Here is a 19,776-nt window from a genome sequence, read left to right as displayed (position 1 = left end):
TCTTTTCTTTTGTTGCACAGGTCGTGCAGATGGATTTATTGCTAACTTATGGTTGATGACATGTGGATCGATGCCGGGCATATCAGAAGGTGTCCATGCGAACAGGTCGGTTTGTTGTTGTAGAAAGGTGGTGATGGCTTCCAGTTCTTTCCCGTTGACCAATTTTCCTACAAAGGTAAATTTGTTAGGGTCTTCAGTGAAAAATACTTTTTGTAAGTCATCAGATGGTGAAGGTCTTTCTCGGAAGTCGACTCTTGGATCTAGTTCGGCCAGTGCCGAGTTGTTGTTGTTAATGTCGACGTTGTTGACCTGCTGTTGTGAATGATTTTGGAATTTCATGCTGATATTGTAGCATTGCCGTGCTTCCTTATGATCGCCATGGATTGTCACGACATGATCGTCCTGCACAGGAAACTTAACAAACAGGTGAACTGTAGATACAATTGCGCCGAACTTGTTTAAAAAAGGTCGGCCAAGTATAAGATTATATGGACTTGTGCAGTCTACTACTAAATATTAAATGTCGAATGTTTTTGAAAGAGGATGTTCACCTAGTGTGGTTTGTAACCACACTGACCCTAGTATCAGAACTCACTCACCTGAGAAACCGACTAGGTCTCCGCCCGTTGACTGGAGAATATTGTTGCTTAGCTTCAATTTTTGAAATGTTGAATAGAACAGGACGTCAGCGCTGCTTCCGGGATCCAGGAGGACCTTTTTTACTAATAAGTCTCCCAATTGTAGGGTGACGACAACAGGGTCATCTAGGTTCTGTATATTAGAATTGAAGTCCGCGTGTGTTAATGTGACTTGTGAGTGGGGTGTTGACCTCAGTTCCACCGCCTGGGCTGTCCACCGAGTATATTGCTCGGTATGATCTTTTCCTAGCTGAATTTGAGTGTCCTCCGCTGGCGTATCCTCCTGAAATACAATTAATTATACCTCAGGGCCTTTCGTAATTGCTCTGTGTTGCCTTTTCTTTGCCCCAATGTGGTTGTTCGGGTAGGTCATTGGTTGTAGATGTGGGATGTTTATGCATGTGGCCTCCAATATATTTGTCGAGGTGGCCTTGCCGAGCCAGTCTTTCCAAGAGGTCTCTTGCCACTGCACAATCGTCGGTAGTGTGGCCGTGCTTTTGGTGGAATGCGCAATATTTGGACTTATCCACGTTCTTAGCATCTTGATAGGTTCCGGCCTTCCTTGGTGGTTTGATTAATTTTGAATTCAGAATTTCTTTTATGATGTCCTCACATTTGGTGTTGAACTGCGTGTAAGAATCAAATCGGGGAGTTAGCTTAAAATTTTTCTTACTGCTTTGGACCTTGTCGTCGTCTCTGAAATGTGTTTTGTCCGACTTTTGAGCTCGTCTTAGTTCCTCGATATCAATTTGGCCTTTGGCCTTTTCGCGGAACTCGGCGAGAGTCTTCGGCTTAGCCACAGCAATGGTTTCTTGGAACTTCCTAGGCCGGAGTCCGCTTTTGATGCGTGAAGATGGACTTCAGGGTGAAGGTCTGGTATGCTAATGGCGACCTTGGTGAAGCGAGTCATGTAATCCTTCAGGCTTTCATTTTGGCCTTGCTTGATTGTATTCAGATAATCCGAGTCATGAAGGTAAATTGCAGATCCGGCAAAGTGCTCTTCAAATAGCTTCGTCAGCTGCTGAAATCACGAGATAGAACCTGCAGGCAAAGCACACAACCAATCAAGTGCAGGACCGTCTAAATAATTTGGAAAACAACGGCATAAAACAGTATCTGATGCACCATTGACGATCATTATTGATCGGAACTTTTTGAGAAATTTCTTCGGGTCTCCGAGCCCATCATAAGGTGTGAGGGTTAGTGGTAGGGTAAATCTCTTCGGCAATTCGAAGTTCATCACTTCTTCTGTGAAGGGTCCTACAAGTTCGTCGGACTCTTCCTTTTCATCTTCGGATTGAACTTCGTCGGTTCGAATAGTCTCCGAGACATGAGAGGGCTGGGAATGATGCTCATTATCTTCTGGTTGCTGGTGATGAGTGTCGTTATGTTCTATTCGAGCATGGTTCAGTTCAGCGATTTGAGCAGCCATTATTTGATTTTCGTCGGCCATTCGTTGATTGGCTTGTTGTAGCTCAGCTACCATTCGCATAAGTTCGGATAGTGAGGGAGGTGGTACGTCAGCCATGGGTGCGAGCGAAAACAATGGGACCAAAAGAAAGAATTCTATATCTTCGGCCCCACAGTGGGCGCCAATTGATCTTGCCTGCGAAATAGGTCGGTTGTTGATTGCCGAGCTATCACCACAAAAGCTTAAACACCCGATCCTCGAATCCGAGCTTTCTTCCTTCCGAAGGGATGTGAGAGTACGAACAATGAAAAAATGGGGGAGTATACCTGTAAAGGCACTCCGAAACTTAAGTCAGTATATTGTATTCTCTTAAAAACTTACCTTGGTAGAATATTTTACCTTGCTTTATATGATGAGTTCCTCGTCTGTTATGCTTTTGGCATTAATCGTCAGTTTCGAAATAATTGATATTGTAACTGATTGATATGCCGTTTGAACGTCAGTTATGGTAGGAGTATTATTCTAACCGAGTTATGGCTCATTAAAGGCCGAGCTTATAACGGGTGGCAGTTACAACTCTTAGTGACAACGGCTATAACGCTGAGTTATAGCTCGCATTTAAGGCCGACCATATCACTAATAATATAGCAAGACAAGAAATGTAACTTATCACATTATTCAATTCATTATGCGAGTATTTGCTGATGTATGTTCGGGGTTAAAATAATAAAATATGTTCATTTTTTATTTAGACATAAAAAAAAATTACAAAGATCATACTGTTTAACCTAATTTAAGCATTGATAAAGAGAGAAATATTACGTAAATAAATTATTTTGACAACGATATATATGTGACAATAATTACACCAAAAATAAGAAACATGTATTTTGAACTTGTTATCAAAAGTTCAAAACTAATTAGTTACGTAACATACATTTTTTACTAATAAATTTTTTAAAAGATAAAATATATTTTTGTCTTTTAGATTTGTCAAAAATTTTAAATATATTCTTAAATTTTATTTTGTTTTAATTTTATTCAAATAATTTTTATTTGCATTAAATATACCACATTGACAATTAAATTTTTAAAAAATTTAGGATTAGTCCAATAATAATGTATGATAACTATCTCTAATTTACTTATATTGATGGTTATTTTTATAAAGTTTCTGTTGAATTTGATCCTAAAGTTTTTAAAAAATTAGCTATCAACAGTATATTTAATTCAAATAAAATTTTGGGATAAAACTAAAACAAAATAAAATTTAAAAAAAATTTTAGCAAATTTTAAGAAAAAAAACTTTTCTCAATTATGCTTTTAGTAAACTCACGTCCATACAATTATTTTTATGTAAAATTAATAATTATTAGACGATAATTTAGTTAAATATGTTAAATTATTTAACTATTCTTAACTATTAACTTTAAATAAAGATAACTGCATATAAATTTTCGCTTGAAACAATTAATCAAAATGCTTACCTAATTCAAGCTTGAGTTTAGTCCTTTTCTCATCAACATGAAATCCAACACAATCTACTAAACCTCGTGCCGAGCAGCCACATGAATCTTGTCTTCCTTTTCCAATGGAATCCCTTTCAATCACAACTCTTGGATTCATTCCATCTTTTAATGGCCATACTCTTGTCCCTAACCACTTTGAGTCGCTCTCCGAGGAAGCTGCGCCGCCGTTGTTCCATTCCGGCACCATAACTTGGTGTCTTGGACCTATTGGGACATACTTTACTCTGACGTGTCGATTAAGAAACTGTTTTTGTTTAGAATTGTTAGGCACTCTTTTGACTATATATATTTTTTTTGTCTTCTTTTTTTTTTCTTGTTCTTCATCAGGATCCAATGATAAATTTGAAGAAGTACGAATAGAAAATGTGAATTTTTTAGTTGAAAATCTCCTATTATTATTTTTCTTGGGCTTCTTTCTAAGGTTATACATTCTATCCTTAGGTTCTTCTTCATACAATGATGGACACATCTTCTGACTCTACAAAATGACACCAATATTTTGGTTTAATAAGTATATATAATGTTATAGCTGATAAGTATAATTTGTTTACAAATTTTGATTTTATTGAAGTATATAATAAGTTGCAATATTGATAAAAAAAATTAAAGTATATAATAAATTTAAACATTTTTTTAATAGTTATAATCACTCACTTAAGCCCAAAACATTGAAATAAGAGACATTTAAATCAGCATAATACAAAATTAACCGATCAAAAACTACAAATAAAACACTAACAACTTAAAAAATCAATGAAACTAGATATTAAAAAATATTACAAAGGAAAACATATTTGGATAAAAAATTTTAAAAGACATCTTGACAAACAACAAAGGAAAATGTTGTATAACCAAAGTTTTGATACCAAAATAAAGAGATATTATTGAAAATGGGTTTAAGATTTTTATTATCCAACTACAATATATAGTTATTTAATTTTTAAAATAAATTAGATTCTGATGATATTTTTTTGGATACTATATAGAGTTGAAAATCTTCATTATCCAAAATACACGGAATATAATTTATCAAATTGAAAATTAATTCTTTTTTATGATAACTTAATAGATTAACTAATAGCTGAATAACTAAACTAACATATTGGGAATATAATCTATCAAAAATTAATTCACACATATATGTCTTTAATTATCAACAAAAAAAATTCATAAAATAAACAATTGAAAATTACCTTCTAAAATTGTTGTTCCTGCTTGACCTAAATCTTTTCTTGTTAGAAGCAGCTTCTTTATACAACAAAACCTTCTTCCACTTAGGGTTTTTATTATTACAAGTTAAATCAACTTTAGATTCACCACAAGAATTTACCGCAACATTTTTAACCTAACTCAATAATTCCATTGAAGTATTGTCACCTTTTCTGTTGTTATTGTCATTGTTGCTATCACCATATTTTTTGTTTTCAACATTAGACTCCTCCAACACTTGTATTTTATCGTCACTAGTATCTCCTCCTCCTTTTCCACCATACTCGGCGAGAATTGACTCGTCGAGAATGAATTGATTAAATACACATACCGTTGTATCTAAGTCTAGATCATGATGATGATATTCTTGGTTAGAAAATTTGTTGTCTTCCTCAACACTTAACTCTGATGATGAACTCACAAGATTCACATAGTTACCGTCATGAATCTTTTTCGATGTCATTGTTCGATCACCACCAATATCTATCAAGAATTGTGTCCCATATATATATATATATATATATATAGTTTCATAGATTATGTATAAAATGTTACTGGTTAAATTATCCTGACTGATCATTGAATAACTATATTATTTAGTCAAATAATTCTCTTGAATAGTTATATAACATATTAATTATAAAAAATAATAATTTAAAATAAAATAATATAAAAAAATTATGAGACAGGATTTCATCTCTCTAATATATTTTATAGGTCCTTATTTAATTTTTTTGTTGTAAATAATTTTTGCATATATCTATTTTAGATTTTATTTTCAAGTCAAACCCTAGAAATTCACACACTTAAGACTTTTTTAATACATACCAAAGTAATATATCTTTCATTGACATTTTTGAATTTTTTTTATTAAGATGAGAGAAGATTTATGTATACTTGAATTATTGATGTACGAATTTAATTGCAAAAATTAAAATATCTACCCGCATTAATAACTATTTATCAAAATATATATATATATATATATATATATATATATATATTATTTTTTATGATATTTTCTAACTCAAGATGACAAAGAATAATTGAATATTCAATATAAATCTGAACTTTAATAACCTGCATAAAATCCACACCGATCCTACTCGCGAACAATAAAATATTAAATCTTAATCCATTCTTGTAGATATCTAATTTATTCTTTTTTGTCTCATCCTATTTTTTTTCTAACTACCTCTAAATTATTAAAATTCAACAAATAAAATTAAATTTTAAAATTTATATAATTATCATCACTTACATAATATAAACTAAAATAAAAATTTAATAATAATACAATATTATTAATTATTTTATACACACACATATATATATATATATATATATATATATATATATAATTCGAAAGAAATATTACCTAAATCCAACTCTGTTATTTAAAATTCCACTTTGAGCAAATAGAAGCGAGACAGATATCCGCAAATTTGAATAATGTTGCTTAAATAAGTTAAATCTTTTGATACTTGTTTAGGTTAATTTGATGTGATATATATTAAAATTTGTGATTATTCTAGGTAGGCGGTGGAATAAACTAAACATTTCTTAGATATTTTAAAAATATTTTTATTGTTCTCTAAAAAGAATATTTATGACCATTATTTTAATTTATAATATTAAATTTATATTAAATAATCATTTTTTATATTTTTGTAAAGCACATTATATAGATATGTCAATAATCAATATGAACCTGAAAAAAAGAAAAGAAAAAGAGCTTTTACTTGTTAGTCAAAAAATAAGTTTTAATCTTATTGTTTTTTTTCTTTTTTTTTTTTTTTTTGCTGTGCAGAACAAATATTAATCGTAAGAAGAGAAAGAGAAAGGACTAAAAGTCTAAAACAGAAAATAAAAGACAAAGAGAGAGAGAAAGACAAAGACATACCAGTTTCTAGAGAGAGACAAAGAGAGAAAGAGAGAATTAAAAATTGAAAAGAAAATTTTCTTAGTAGGTCTCTTTGATGAGTGTTTTAGTTTGAGTTGACCTCTTCTGTAAAACTACAAAATATATATTAAGGATTTTTGACGATGAGGGTGTTTCTGGAATTTATTAATTTAAATAAAGGATAAACTATTAATATTATATATCTGAAAATTTATGTCGTTGACAAAAATATTTTTTAAAAATATAAATGATAAATAAATTTTTAAATAATTTAAAAATATAAAAAAAATATTTATTAATAAATATTATATTTTTTTAAGTGACAAAATTTTTTTATATTTAGCAAATGAATTCTTATTCGTTTGATCCAAATTTTTGTAGCCACATTTGAATAAATGAATAACTATTTAAAAGACTCACAAAAAAATAGAACAAAATTTAATCTCTAATTTTTTTTATTTTTTAAAAAACCTTAATCAAACATAATAAAATTATTTTTAAAAAAATTCATTTAACAGAAATTATCAATTTTTAAAAAATAAAATATTTTATTTTTCTATTAATACTTGTAAAAAATATCAAAATTTGATCTCTAAAACCTTTTTTAGAATATATATTTAATACATAATTATTTTTTTACGTTTTAAAATATTTTAAGAACTTATTTATCGTTTGTATCGTTTTTGAGTTGTTTTTATCAATGGTATAAATTTTTGGTCATCATTTTATTATTTTATCCTAAATACAAAAAATATATTTAGGGACAAAATTAACTTTCAAGGATATAATTGTCATTGACATGGTTGCTAATAACCAGTTCATGTACACTTCTGAGAGGAATCCTGTGAGTAATGGGACGCCTTAAAAGAAGGGAGTTCTTGAAATTGATACTCTGAATGCCATATTGGCTCAGAATAAAATATTGACTCAGCAAGTCAATATGATTTCTCAGAGTCTGAATGGAATGCAAGCTGCATCCAACAGTACTCAAGAGGCATCTTCTGAAGAAGAAGCTTATGATCCTGAAAACCCTGCAATAGCAGAGGTGAATTATATGGGTGAACCTTATGGAAACACCTATAATCCATCATGGAGAAATCATCCAAATTTCTCATGGAAGGATCAAAAGCCTCAACAAGGCTTTAATAATGGTGGAAGAAACAGGTTTAACAACAGTAAACCTTTTCCATCATCCACTCAGCAATAGACAGAGAACTCTGAACAAAATACTTCTAATTTAGCAAACTTAGTCTCTGATCTATCTAAGGCCACTGTGAGTTTCATGAATGAAACAAGGTCCTCCATTAGAAATTCGGAAGCATAAGTGGGCCAGCTGAGTAAAAGGATCACTGAAATCCCTCCTAGTACTCTCCCAAGCAATACAAAAGAGAATCCAAAAGGAGAGTGCAAGGCCGTTGAATTAATTACCATGGCCGAACCTATGAGGGAGGTTGAGGACGTAAATCCCAGTGAGGAAGACCTCCTGGGACGTCCAGTGATCAATAAGGAGTTTCCCTCTGAGGAACCAAAGGAATCTGAGGCTCATCTAGAGACCATAGAGATTCTTTTAAACCTCCTTATGCCATTCATGAGCTCTGATGAGTATTCCTTTTCTGAAGAGAATGAGGATGTTACTGAAGAGCAAGTTACCAAGTACCTTGGTGCAATCATGAAGCTAAATGCCAAATTATTTGGTATTGGGACTTGGGAAGATGAACCTCCCTTGTTCACCAATGAACTAAGTGATCTGGATTAACCGACATTGCCTCAGAAGAAACAGGATCCTGGAAAGTTCATAATACCTTGTACCATAGGCACCATGATCTTTGAAAAGGCTCTGTGTGACCTTGGTTCAGGGATAAACCTCATGCCCCTCTCTGTAATAGAGAAACTGGGAATCTATGGGGTGCAAGCTGCTAAAATCTCATTAGAGATGGCAGACAATTCAAGAAAACAGGCTTATGGACAAGTAGAGGACGTGTTAGTAAAGGTTTAAGGCCTTTACATCCCTGCTGATTTCATAGTCTTAGACACTGGAAAGGATGAGGATGAATTCATCATCCTTGGAAGACCCTTCCTAGCCACAGCAAGAGCTGTGATTGATGTGGACAGAGGAGAATTGATCCTTCAATTAAATGAGGACAACCTTGTGTTTGAAACTCAAGGATCTCTCTCTGTACCCATGGAGAGGAATCACAGTAAGCTTCTCTCAAAACAGAGTCAACCAGAGCCCCACAGTCAAACTCTAAGTTTGGTGTTGGGAGGCCACAATCAAACTCTAAGTTTGGTGTTGAACTCCCATATCCAAACTCTAAGTTTGGTGTTGGGGAGTCTCAACAATGCTCTGAACATCTGTGAGGCTCCATGAGAGTCCACTGTCAAGCTATTGACATTAAAGAAGCGCTTGTTGGGAGGCAACCCAATTTTTATTTATCTAATTCTATTTTTCTTGTTCTTTCATGTTTTATTAGGTTCATGATCATGTGGAGTCACAAAATAAATATAAAAATTAAAAACGGAATCAAAAAACAGCAGAAGAAAAATCACACCCTGGAGGAAGACCTTACTGGCGTTTAAACGCCAGTAAGAAGCATCTGGCTGGCGTTCAACGCCAGAACAGAGCATGGTTCTGGCGCTGAACGCCCAAAATGGGCAGCATTTGGGCGTTTGAACGCCAGAATTGCACCCTGGAGAAGAGCTGGCGCTGAACGCCCAGAACAAGCATGGTTCTGGCGTTCAACGCCAGAAATAGGCAACAAATGGGCGTTCAACGCCCAGAACAAGCACCAATCTGGCGCTGAACGCCCAGAGTTGTGTGCAAGGTCATTTTGCATGCCTAATTTGGTGCAAGGTTGTAAATCCTTGAACACCTCAGGATCTGTGGACCCCACAGGATCCCTACCTACCACCACTCACTCTCTCCATTCATAATCATCCCTTCTGTTTTCCATTTACCACTCACACCCATACACCCACCTACCTTCAAAATTCAACATCTCCTTCCCACCCAATCCCACCCATATGGCCGAATACACACATCCCTCCATCTCATCCATATCTTCTTCTTCTTCTTCTTCCATTCTTTCTTCTTTTGCTCGAGGGCGAGCAACATTCTAAGTTTGGTGTGGTAAAAGCATAGCTTTTTTTTGTTTTTTCATAACCATTAATAGCACCTAAGGCCAGAGAAACCTCAAGAAAGAGAAAAGGGAAGACAATTGCTTCCACCTCTGAGCCATGAGAGATGGAAAGATTCATCTCACAAGCCCATCACTAAGAAAAGGATGGAGCAAACAAGAGAGCCCACTCATGGAGCTCAAGAAACACATGAGAAAGCTCACCATCAAGAAATTCTGGAGATGCCTCAAATGTAATTTCCTCCACAAAACTATTAGGAGCAAATCAACACCTCCCTAGGAGAATTAAGTTCCAACATGGGACAATTAAGGGTGGAACATCAAGAGCACTCCATCATCCTTCATGAAATAAGAGAAGATCAAAAAGCAATGAAGGAGGAGCAACAAAGACAAGGAAGAGACATAGAAGAGCTCAAGGACATCATTGGTTCCTCAAGGAGAAAACGTCACCATCACTAAGGTGGACTCATTCCTTGTTCTTGCATTCTCTGTTTTTCGTTTTCTCTATGTTAAGTGCTTATCTATGTTTGTGTCTTATTACCTGATCATTAGTAGTTAGTAACTATGTCTTAAAGTTATGAATATCCTATGAATCCATCACCTCTCTTAAATAAAAACCGTTTTAATTCAAAAGAACAAGAAGTACATGAGTTTCGAATTTATCCTTGAACTTAGTTTAATTATATTGATGTGGTGACAATGCTTCTTGTTTTCTGAATGAATACTTGAACAATGCATATGTCTTTTGAAGTTGTTGTTTAAGAATGTTAAATATGTTGGCTCTTGAAAGAATGATGATAAGGAGACATGTTATTTGATAATCTGAAAAATCATAAAAATGATTCTTGAAGCAAGAAAAAGCAGCAAAGAACAAAGCTTGCAGAAAAAAAAATAGGCGAAAAAAAAAGAGAGAGAAAAAGCAAGCAGAAAAAGCCAAAAGCTCTTAAAACCAAGAGGCAAGAGCAAAAAGCCAGTAACCCTTAAAACCAAAAGGCAAGGGTAATAAAAAGGATCCCAAGGCTTTGAGCATCAGTGGATAGGAGGGCCTAAAGGAATAAAATCCTGGTCTGAGCGGCTAAACCAAGCTGTCCCTAACCATGTGCTTGTGGCGTGAAGGTGTCAAGTGAAAACTTGAGATAGAGCGGTTAAAGTCAAGGTCCAAAGCAAAAGAAGAGTGTGCTTAAGAACCCTGGACACCTCTAATTGGGGACTTTAGCAAAGCTGAGTCACAATTTGAAAATGTTCACCCAATTATGTGTCTGTGGCATTTATGTATCCGGTGGTAATACTGGAAAACAAAGTGCTTAGGGCCACGGCCAAGACTCATAAAATAGCTGTGTTCAAGAATCATCATACTGAACTAGGAGAATCAATAACACTATCTGAACTCTGAGTTCCTATAGATGCCAATCATTCTAAACTTCAATGGATAAAGTGAGATGCCAAAACTATTCAAGAGGCAAAAAGCTACAAGTCCCGCTCATTTAATTGGAGCTATGTTTCATTGATAGTTTGGAATTTATAGTATATTCTCTTCTTTTTATCCTAGTTGATTTTCAGTTGCTTGGGGACAAGCAACAATTTAAGTTTGGTATTGTGATGAGCGGATAATTTATACGCTTTTTGGCATTATTTTTAGTATGTTTTTAGTAGAATCTAGTTACTTTTAGGGATGTTTTCATTAGTTTTTATGTTAAATTCACATTTCTGGACTTTACTATGAGTTTGTGTGTTTTTCTATGATTTCAGGTATTTTCTGGCTGAAATTGAGGGACTTGAGCAAAAATCAGATTCAGAGGTTGAAGAAGGACTGCTGATGCTGTTGGATTCTGACCTCCCTGCACTCAAAGTGGATTTTCTGGAGTTACAGAACTCAACATGACGCGCTTTTAATTGCGTTGGAAAGTAGACATCCAGGGCTTTCCAGCAATGTATAATAGTCTATATTTTGGCCGTGTTTAGATGACGTAAAAGAGCGTTGAACGCCATTTCTACGCTGCTGTCTGGAGTTAAACGCCAGAAACAAGTCACAAACCAGAGTTGAACGCCAGAAATACGTTACAACCTGGCGTTCAACTCCAGAAAGAGCCTCTGCACGTGTAACATTCAAGCTCAGCCCAAGCACACACCCAAGTGGGCCCCGAAAGTGGATTTATGCATCAATTACTTACTTCTGTAAACCCTAGTGACTAGTTTAGTATAAATAGGACTTTTTACTATTGTATTAGACATCTTTTGATCATTTTTAGATCTCTAGACCTCCATGAAAGGCTGGCAATTCGGCCATGCCTGAACCATTATTACTTATGTATTTTCATACGGTAGAGTTTCTACACTCCATAGATTAAGGTGTGGAGCTCTGCTGTTCCTCAAAGATTAATGCAAAGTACTACTGTTTTTCTATTCAATTCAACTTATCCCGCTTCTAAGATATTCATTCGCACTCCAACCTGAATGTGATGAACGTGACAATCATCATCATTCCCTATGAACGCGTGCCTGACAACCACTTCCGTTCTACCTTAGATTGAATGAGTATCTCTTGGATCTCTTAATCAGAATCCTCGTGGTGTAAGCTAGATTGATGGCGGCATTCATGAGAATTTGGAAAGTCTAAACCTTGTCTGTGGTATTCCGAGTAGGATTCTGGGATTGAATGGCTGTGACGAACTTCAAACTCGCGAGTGCTGGGCGTAGTGACAGACGCAAAAGGAGGGTGAATCCTATTCCAGTATGATCGAGAACCTCAGATGATTAGCCGTGCTGTGACAGAGCATTTGGACCATTTTCACAAGAGGATGGGATGTAACCATTGACAACGGTGATGCCCTTACATAAAGCCAGCCATGGAAAGGAGTAGGATTGATTGGATGAAGAACAGCAGGAAAGCAGAGGTTCAGAGGAACGAAAGCATCTCTATGCGCTTATCTGAAATTCTCACCAATGATTTACATAAGTATTTCTATCCTTGTTTATTATTTATTTTTGAAAACTCCCTAACTATTTTATATCCGCCTGACTGAGATTTACAAGGTGACCATAGCTTGCTTCATACCAACAATCTCCGTGGGATCGACCCTTACTCGCGTAAGGTTTATTACTTGGACGACCCAGTGCACTTGCTGGTTAGTTGTATCGAAGTTGTGACAAATTCTGAATTAAGATTAGAGCACCAAGTCTTTGGAGCCATTACCAGGGATCACAATTTTGTGCACCAAGTTTTTGGCGCCGTTGTCGGGGATTGTTCGAGTTTGGACAACTGACGGTTCATCTTGTTGCTCAGATTAGGTAATTTTCTTTTTTGTTTTATTTTCAAAAATTTTTTTTAAAAAAATCTTTCAAAAATTTCTCTTTTGTTTTCGAAAAAAAATTTAAAATAAAAATGTTTTCAAAAATATATTTTTCTTCACAATTTTTAAGAATGAATTCTAGTGTTTCATGAAGCATGTTGAAGCCTGGCTGGCTGTAAAGCCATGTCTAATCCTTTTGGATAGGGAATGTCAGGCGTGTCATGTCTGAGTTACATACTAAAGCTTGGCTGGCTATTAAGCCATGCCTGACCCTTTGATTGGAGCTTTAGACTAAAGAGCATAAGATTCCTGGAATTCATATTAAAAATTTTGAAATCCTTATTTTTCTTTTTCAAATAATTTTTGAAAAATCCAAAAAAAATTAGAAAATCATAAAAATAAAAAAAATATTTTGTATTTCTTGTTTGAGTCTTGAGTCAGATTTAAAGTTTGGTGTCAATTGCATGTTCATCTTGCATTTTTCGAAAATTGCATTCATGCAGTCATAGTGTTCTTCATGATCTTCAAGTTGTTCTTGGTAAGTCTTCTTGTTTGATCTTGATGTTTTCTTGTTTTGCATCTTTTCTTGTTTTACATGTGCATTTTTGCATCCATAGAGTCTAAACATGAAAGATTTCTAAGTTTGGTATCTTGCATGTTTTCTTTGCATATAAAAATTTTCAAAAATAAGTTCTTGATGTTCATCATGATCTTCAAAGAGTTCTTGGTGTTCATCTTGACATTCATAGCATTCTTGCATGCATTCATTGTTTTGATCTAAAAATCTCATGCATTGCATCATTTTCATGTTTTTCTCTTTCATCATTAAAAATTAAAAAAAAAATATCTTTTCCTTTTTCTCTCTCAAAATTTCGAAAATTAGATTTGACTTTTTCAAAAATTTTTAAAATCTAGTTGTTTTTATGAGTCAAATCAAATTTTCAATTTAAAAATCTTATCTTTTTCAAAATCTTTTTCAAAAATCAAATCTTTTTCATTTTCTTATTTATTTTCGAAAATTATAAAAAATATTTTTCAAAAATCTTTTCTTAATTTTATATCATAATTTTCGAAAATAACATCATCAATTAATGTTTTGATTCAAAAATTTCAAGTTTGTTACTTGCTTGTTAAGAAAGATTCAAACTTTAAGTTCTAGAATCATATCTTGTGATTTCTTGTGAATCAAGTCATTAATTGTGATTTTAAAAATCAAATCTTTTTCAAAAACTAATTTCAATCATATCTTTTCAAAAATATCTTCTTATCTTATCTTTTTCAAAAATTTGATTTCAAAATATCTTTTCTAACTTCCTAACTTCTTATCTTTTCAAAATTTGTTTCAACTAACTAACTAACTTTTTGTTTGTTTCTTATCTTTTTCAAAACTACCTAACTAACCCTCTCTCTCTCCAATTTTCGAAAATCCCTTCCCTCTTTTTCAAAATTTCTTTTTAATTAACTAATTATTCTAATTTTTTATTTTAATTTTCGAAAATTACTAACCTTTTTCAAAAACTATTTTCGAAAATCACTAACCCTTTTTCAAAAATAATTTTCGAAAATCCTTCTCCCTCATCTCCTTCTAATTATTTCTTCTTCTACTAACAATAAGGAACCTCTTTACTGTGACATAGAGGATTCCTCTTCTTTTCTTGTTCTCTTCTCTTTCTTATGAGTAGGAACAAGGAAAAAGGCATTCTTGTTGAAGCTAATCCAGAACCTGAAAGGACTCTGAAGAGGAAACTAAGAGAAGCTAAATTACAACAATCCAGAGACAACCTTATTGAAAATTTCGAACAAGTAAAGGAGATGGCAGCCGAACCCAACAACAATAATGCAAGGAGAATGCTTGGTGACTTCACTGCACCAAATTCCAATTTACATGGAAGAAGCATCTCCATTCCTGCCATTGGAGCAAACAACTTTGAGATGAAACCTCAATTAGTTTCTCTGATGCAGCAGAACTGCAAGTTTCATGGACTTCCATCTGAAGATCCTTTTCAGTTCTTAACTGAATTCTTGCAGATATGTGATACTGTTAAGACTAATGGAGTAGATCCTGAAGTCTACAGGCTCATGCTTTTCCCTTTTGCTGTAAGAGACAGAGCTAGAGTGTGGTTGGACTCTCAACCCAAGGATAGCCTGAACTCTTGGGATAAGCTGGTCACGGCTTTTTTAGCCAAGTTCTTTCCTCCTCAAAAGCTGAACAAGCTTAGAGTGGATGTTCAAACCTTCAGACAGAAAGAAGGTGAATCCCTCTATGAAGCTTGGGAGAGATACAAGCAACTGACCAAAAAGTGTCCTTCTGACATGCTTTCAGAATGGACCATCTTGGATATAATCTATGATGGTTTATCTGAGCTATCAAAGATGTCATTGGATACTTCTGTAGGTGGATCCATTCACCTAAAGAAAACGCCTGCAGAAGCTCAAGAACTCATTGACATGGTTGCTAATAACCAGTTCATGTACACTTCTGAGAGGAATCCTGTGAGTAATGGGATGCCTCAGAAGAAGGGAGTTCTTGAAATTGATACTCTGAATGCCATATTGGCTCAGAATAAAATATTGACTCAGCAAGTCAATATGATTTCTCAGAGTCTGAATGGAATGCAAGCTGCATCCAACAGTACTCAAGAGGCATCTTCTGAAGAAGAAGCTTATGATCCTGAAAACCCTGCAATAGCAGAGGTGAATTATCTGGATGAACCTTATGGAAACACCTATAATCCATCATGGAGAAATCATCCAAATTTCTCATGGAAGGATCAAAAGCCTTAACAAGGCTTTAATAATGGTGGAAGAAATAGGTTTAACAACAGTAAACCTTTTCCATCATCCACTCAGTAACAGACAGAGAACTCTGAACAAAATAATTCTAATTTAGCAAACTTAGTCTCTGATCTATCTAAGGCCACTGTGAGTTTCATGAATGAAACAAGGTCCTCCATTAGAAATTTGGAAGCATAAGTGGGCCAGCTGAGTAAAAGGATCACTGAAATCCCTCCTAGTACTCTCCCAAGCAATACAGAAGAGAATCCAAAAGGAGAGTGCAAGGCCATTGAATTAATTACCATGGCCGAACCTATGAGGGAGGTTGAGGACATAAATCCCAGTGAGGAAGACCTCCTGGGATGTCCAGTGATCAATAAGGAGTTTCCCTCTGAGGAACCAAAGGAATCTGAGGCTCATCTAGAGACCATAGAGATTCTTTTAAACCTCCTTATGCCATTCATGAGCTCTGATGAGTATTCCTCTTCTGAAGAGAATGAGGATGTTACTGAAGAGCAAGTTACCAAGTACCTTGGTGCAATCATGAAGCTAAATGCCAAATTATTTGGTATTGGGACTTGGGAAGATGAACCTCCCTTGTTCACCAATGAACTAAGTGATCTGGATCAACCGACATTGCCTCAGAAGAAACAGGATCCTGGAAAGTTCATAATACCTTGTACCATAGGCACCATGATCTTTGAAAAGGCTCTGTGTGACCTTGGTTCAGGGATAAACCTCATGCCTTTCTCTGTAATAGAGAAACTGGAAATCTATGGGGTGCAAGCTGCTAAAATCTCATTAGAGATGGCAGACAATTCAAGAAAACAGGCTTATGGACAAGTAGAGGACGTGTTAGTAAAGGTTGAAGGCCTTTACATCCCTGCTGATTTCATAGTCTTAGACACTGGAAAGGACGAGGATGAATTCATCATCCTTGGAAGACCCTTCCTAGCCACAGCAAGAGCTGTGATTGATGTGGACAGAGGAGAATTGATCCTTCAATTAAATGAGGACAACCTTGTGTTTGAAACTCAAGGATCTCTCTCTGTACCCATGGAGAGGAAGCACAGTAAGCTTCTCTCAAAACAGAGTCAACCAGAGCCCCACAGTCAAACTCTAAGTTTGGTGTTGGGAGGCCACGATCAAACTCTAAGTTTGGTGTTGGGGAGTCTCAACAATGCTCTGAACATCTGTGAGGCTCCATGAGAGCCCACTGTCAAGTTATTGACATTAAAGAAGGGCTTGTTGGGAGGCAACCCAATTTTTATTTATCTAATTCTATTTTTCTTGTTCTTTCATGTTTTATTAGGTTCATGATCATGTGGAGTCACAAAATAAATATAAAAATTGAAAACGGAATCAAAAACAGCAGAAGAAAAATCACACCCAGGAGGAAGACCTTACTGGCGTTTAAACGCCAGTAAGAAGCATCTGGCTGGCGTTCAACGCCAGAACAGAGCATGGTTCTGGCGCTGAACGCCCAAAATGGGCAGCATTTGGGTGTTTGAACGCCAGAATTGCACCCTGGAGAAGAGTTGGGGCTGAACGCCAAGAACAAGCATGGTTCTGGTGTTCAACGCCAGAAATAGGCAACAAATGGGCGTTCAACGCCCAGAACAAGCACCAATCTGGCGCTGAACGCCCAGAGTTGTGTGCAAGGTCATTTTGCATGCCTAATTTGGTGCAAGGTTGTAAATCCTTGAACACCTCAGGATCTGTGGACCCCATAGGATCACCTCAGGATTTGTGGACCCCACAGGATCCCCACCTACCACCACTCACTCTCTCCATTCATGATCATCCCTTCTGTTTTCCATTTACCACTCACACCCATACACCACCTACCTTCAAAATTCAACATCTCCTTCCCACCCAATCCCACCCATATGGCCGAATACACACATCCCTCCATCTCATCCATATCTTCTTCTTCTTCTTCTTCTTCTTCTTCTTCCATTCTTTCTTCTTTTGCTCGAGGGCGAGCAACATTCTAAGTTTGGTGTGGTAAAAGCATAGCTTTTTTTTGTTTTTCCATAACCATTAATAGCACCTAAGGCCAGAGAAACCTCAAGAAAGAGGAAAGGGAAGACAATTGCTTCCACCTCTGAGCCATGGGAGATGGAAAGATTCATCTCACAAGCCCATCACTAAGAAAAGGATGGAGCAAACAAGAGAGACCACTCATGGAGCTCAAGAAACACATGAGAAAGCTCACCATCAAGAAATTTCGGAGATGCCTCAAATGCAATTTCCTCCACAAAACTATTGGGAGCAAATCAACACCTCCCTAGGAGAATTAAGTTCCAACATGGGACAATTAAGGGTGGAACATCAAGAGCACTCCATCATCCTTCATGAAATAAGAGAAGATCAAAAAGCAATGAGGGAGGAGCAACAAAGACAAGGAAGAGACATAGAAGAGCTCAAGGACATCATTGGTTCCTCAAGGAGAAAACGTCACCATCACTAAGGTGGACTCATTCCTTGTTCTTGCATTCTCTGTTTTTCGTTTTCTCTATGTTAAGTGCTTATCTATGTTTGTGTCTTATTACCTGATCATTAGTAGTTAGTAACTATGTCTTAAAGTTATGAATATCCTATGAATCCATCACCTCTCTTAAATAAAAACTGTTTTAATTCAAAAGAACAAGAAGTACATGAGTTTCGAATTTATCCTTGAACTTAGTTTAATTATATTAATGTGGTGACAATGCTTCTTGTTTTCTGAATGAATGCTTGAACAGTGCATATGTTTTTTGAAGTTGTTGTTTAAGAATGTTAAATATGTTGGCTCTTGAAAGAATGATGATAAGGAGACATGTTATTTGATAATCTGAAAAATCATAAAAATGATTCTTGAAGCAAGAAAAAGCAGCAAAGAACAAAGCTTGCAGAAAAAAAAATAGGCAAAAAAAAAAAGAGAGAGAAAAAGCAAGCAGAAAAAGCCAAAAGCTCTTAAAACCAAGAGGCAAGAGCAAAAAGCCAGTAACCCTTAAAACCAAAAGGCAAGGGTAATAAAAAAGATCCCAAGGCTTTGAGCATCAGTGGATAGGAGGGCCTAAAGGAATAAAATCCTGGTCTGAGCGGCTAAACCAAGCTGTCCCTAACCATGTGCTTGTGGCGTGAAGGTGTCAAGTGAAAACTTGAGACTGAGCGGTTAAAGTCAAGGTCCAAAGCAAAAGAAGAGTGTGCTTAAGAACCCTGGACACCTCTAATTGGGGACTTTAGCAAAGCTGAGTCACAATTTGAAAAGGTTCACCCAATTATGTGTCTGTGGCATTTATGTATCCGGTGGTAATACTGGAAAACAAAGTGCTTAGGGCCACGGCCAAGACTCATAAAATAGCTGTGTTCAAGAATCATCATACTGAACTAGGAGAATCAATAACACTATCTGAACTCTGAGTTCCTATAGATGCCAATCATTCTGAACTTCAATGGATAAAGTGAGATGCCAAAACTATTCAAGAGGCAAAAAGCTACAAGTCCCGCTCATTTAATTGGAGCTATGTTTCATTGATAGTTTGGAATTTATAGTATATTCTCTTCTTTTTATCCTAGTTGATTTTCAGTTGCTTGGGGACAAGCAACAATTTAAGTTTGGTGTTGTGATGAGCGGATAATTTATACGCTTTTTGGCATTATTTTTAGTATATTTTTAGTAGAATCTAGTTACTTTTAGGGATGTTTTCATTAGTTTTTATGTTAAATTCACATTTCTGGACTTTACTATGAGTTTTTGTATTTTTCTATGATTTCAGGTATTTTCTGGCTGAAATTGAGGGACTTGAGCAAAAATCAGATTCAGAGGTTGAAGAAGGACTGCTGATGCTGTTGGATTCTGACCTCCCTGCATTCAAAGTGGATTTTCTAGAGTTACAAAA

General features: G+C 35.4%; 1 non-coding gene across 1 annotated transcript; it reads right to left on the bottom strand.

Moving 5' to 3' along the window:
• Positions 1-15,325: 15,325 nt before the first annotated feature.
• On the bottom strand, positions 15,326-15,433 carry LOC112730875 (small nucleolar RNA R71). The gene has a single exon (XR_003166679.1). It is a non-coding gene; the product is annotated as a small nucleolar RNA R71 (small nucleolar RNA).
• Between the last annotated feature and the right edge of the window lie 4,343 nt (positions 15,434-19,776).

This window comes from Arachis hypogaea, chromosome 12, assembly GCF_003086295.3.
Source record: "Arachis hypogaea cultivar Tifrunner chromosome 12, arahy.Tifrunner.gnm2.J5K5, whole genome shotgun sequence".
NCBI lineage: Eukaryota > Viridiplantae > Streptophyta > Magnoliopsida > Fabales > Fabaceae > Arachis > Arachis hypogaea.
The sequence above is the reverse complement of the archived record's forward strand: the minus strand, read 5'-3'. Positions and strand labels throughout refer to the sequence as shown.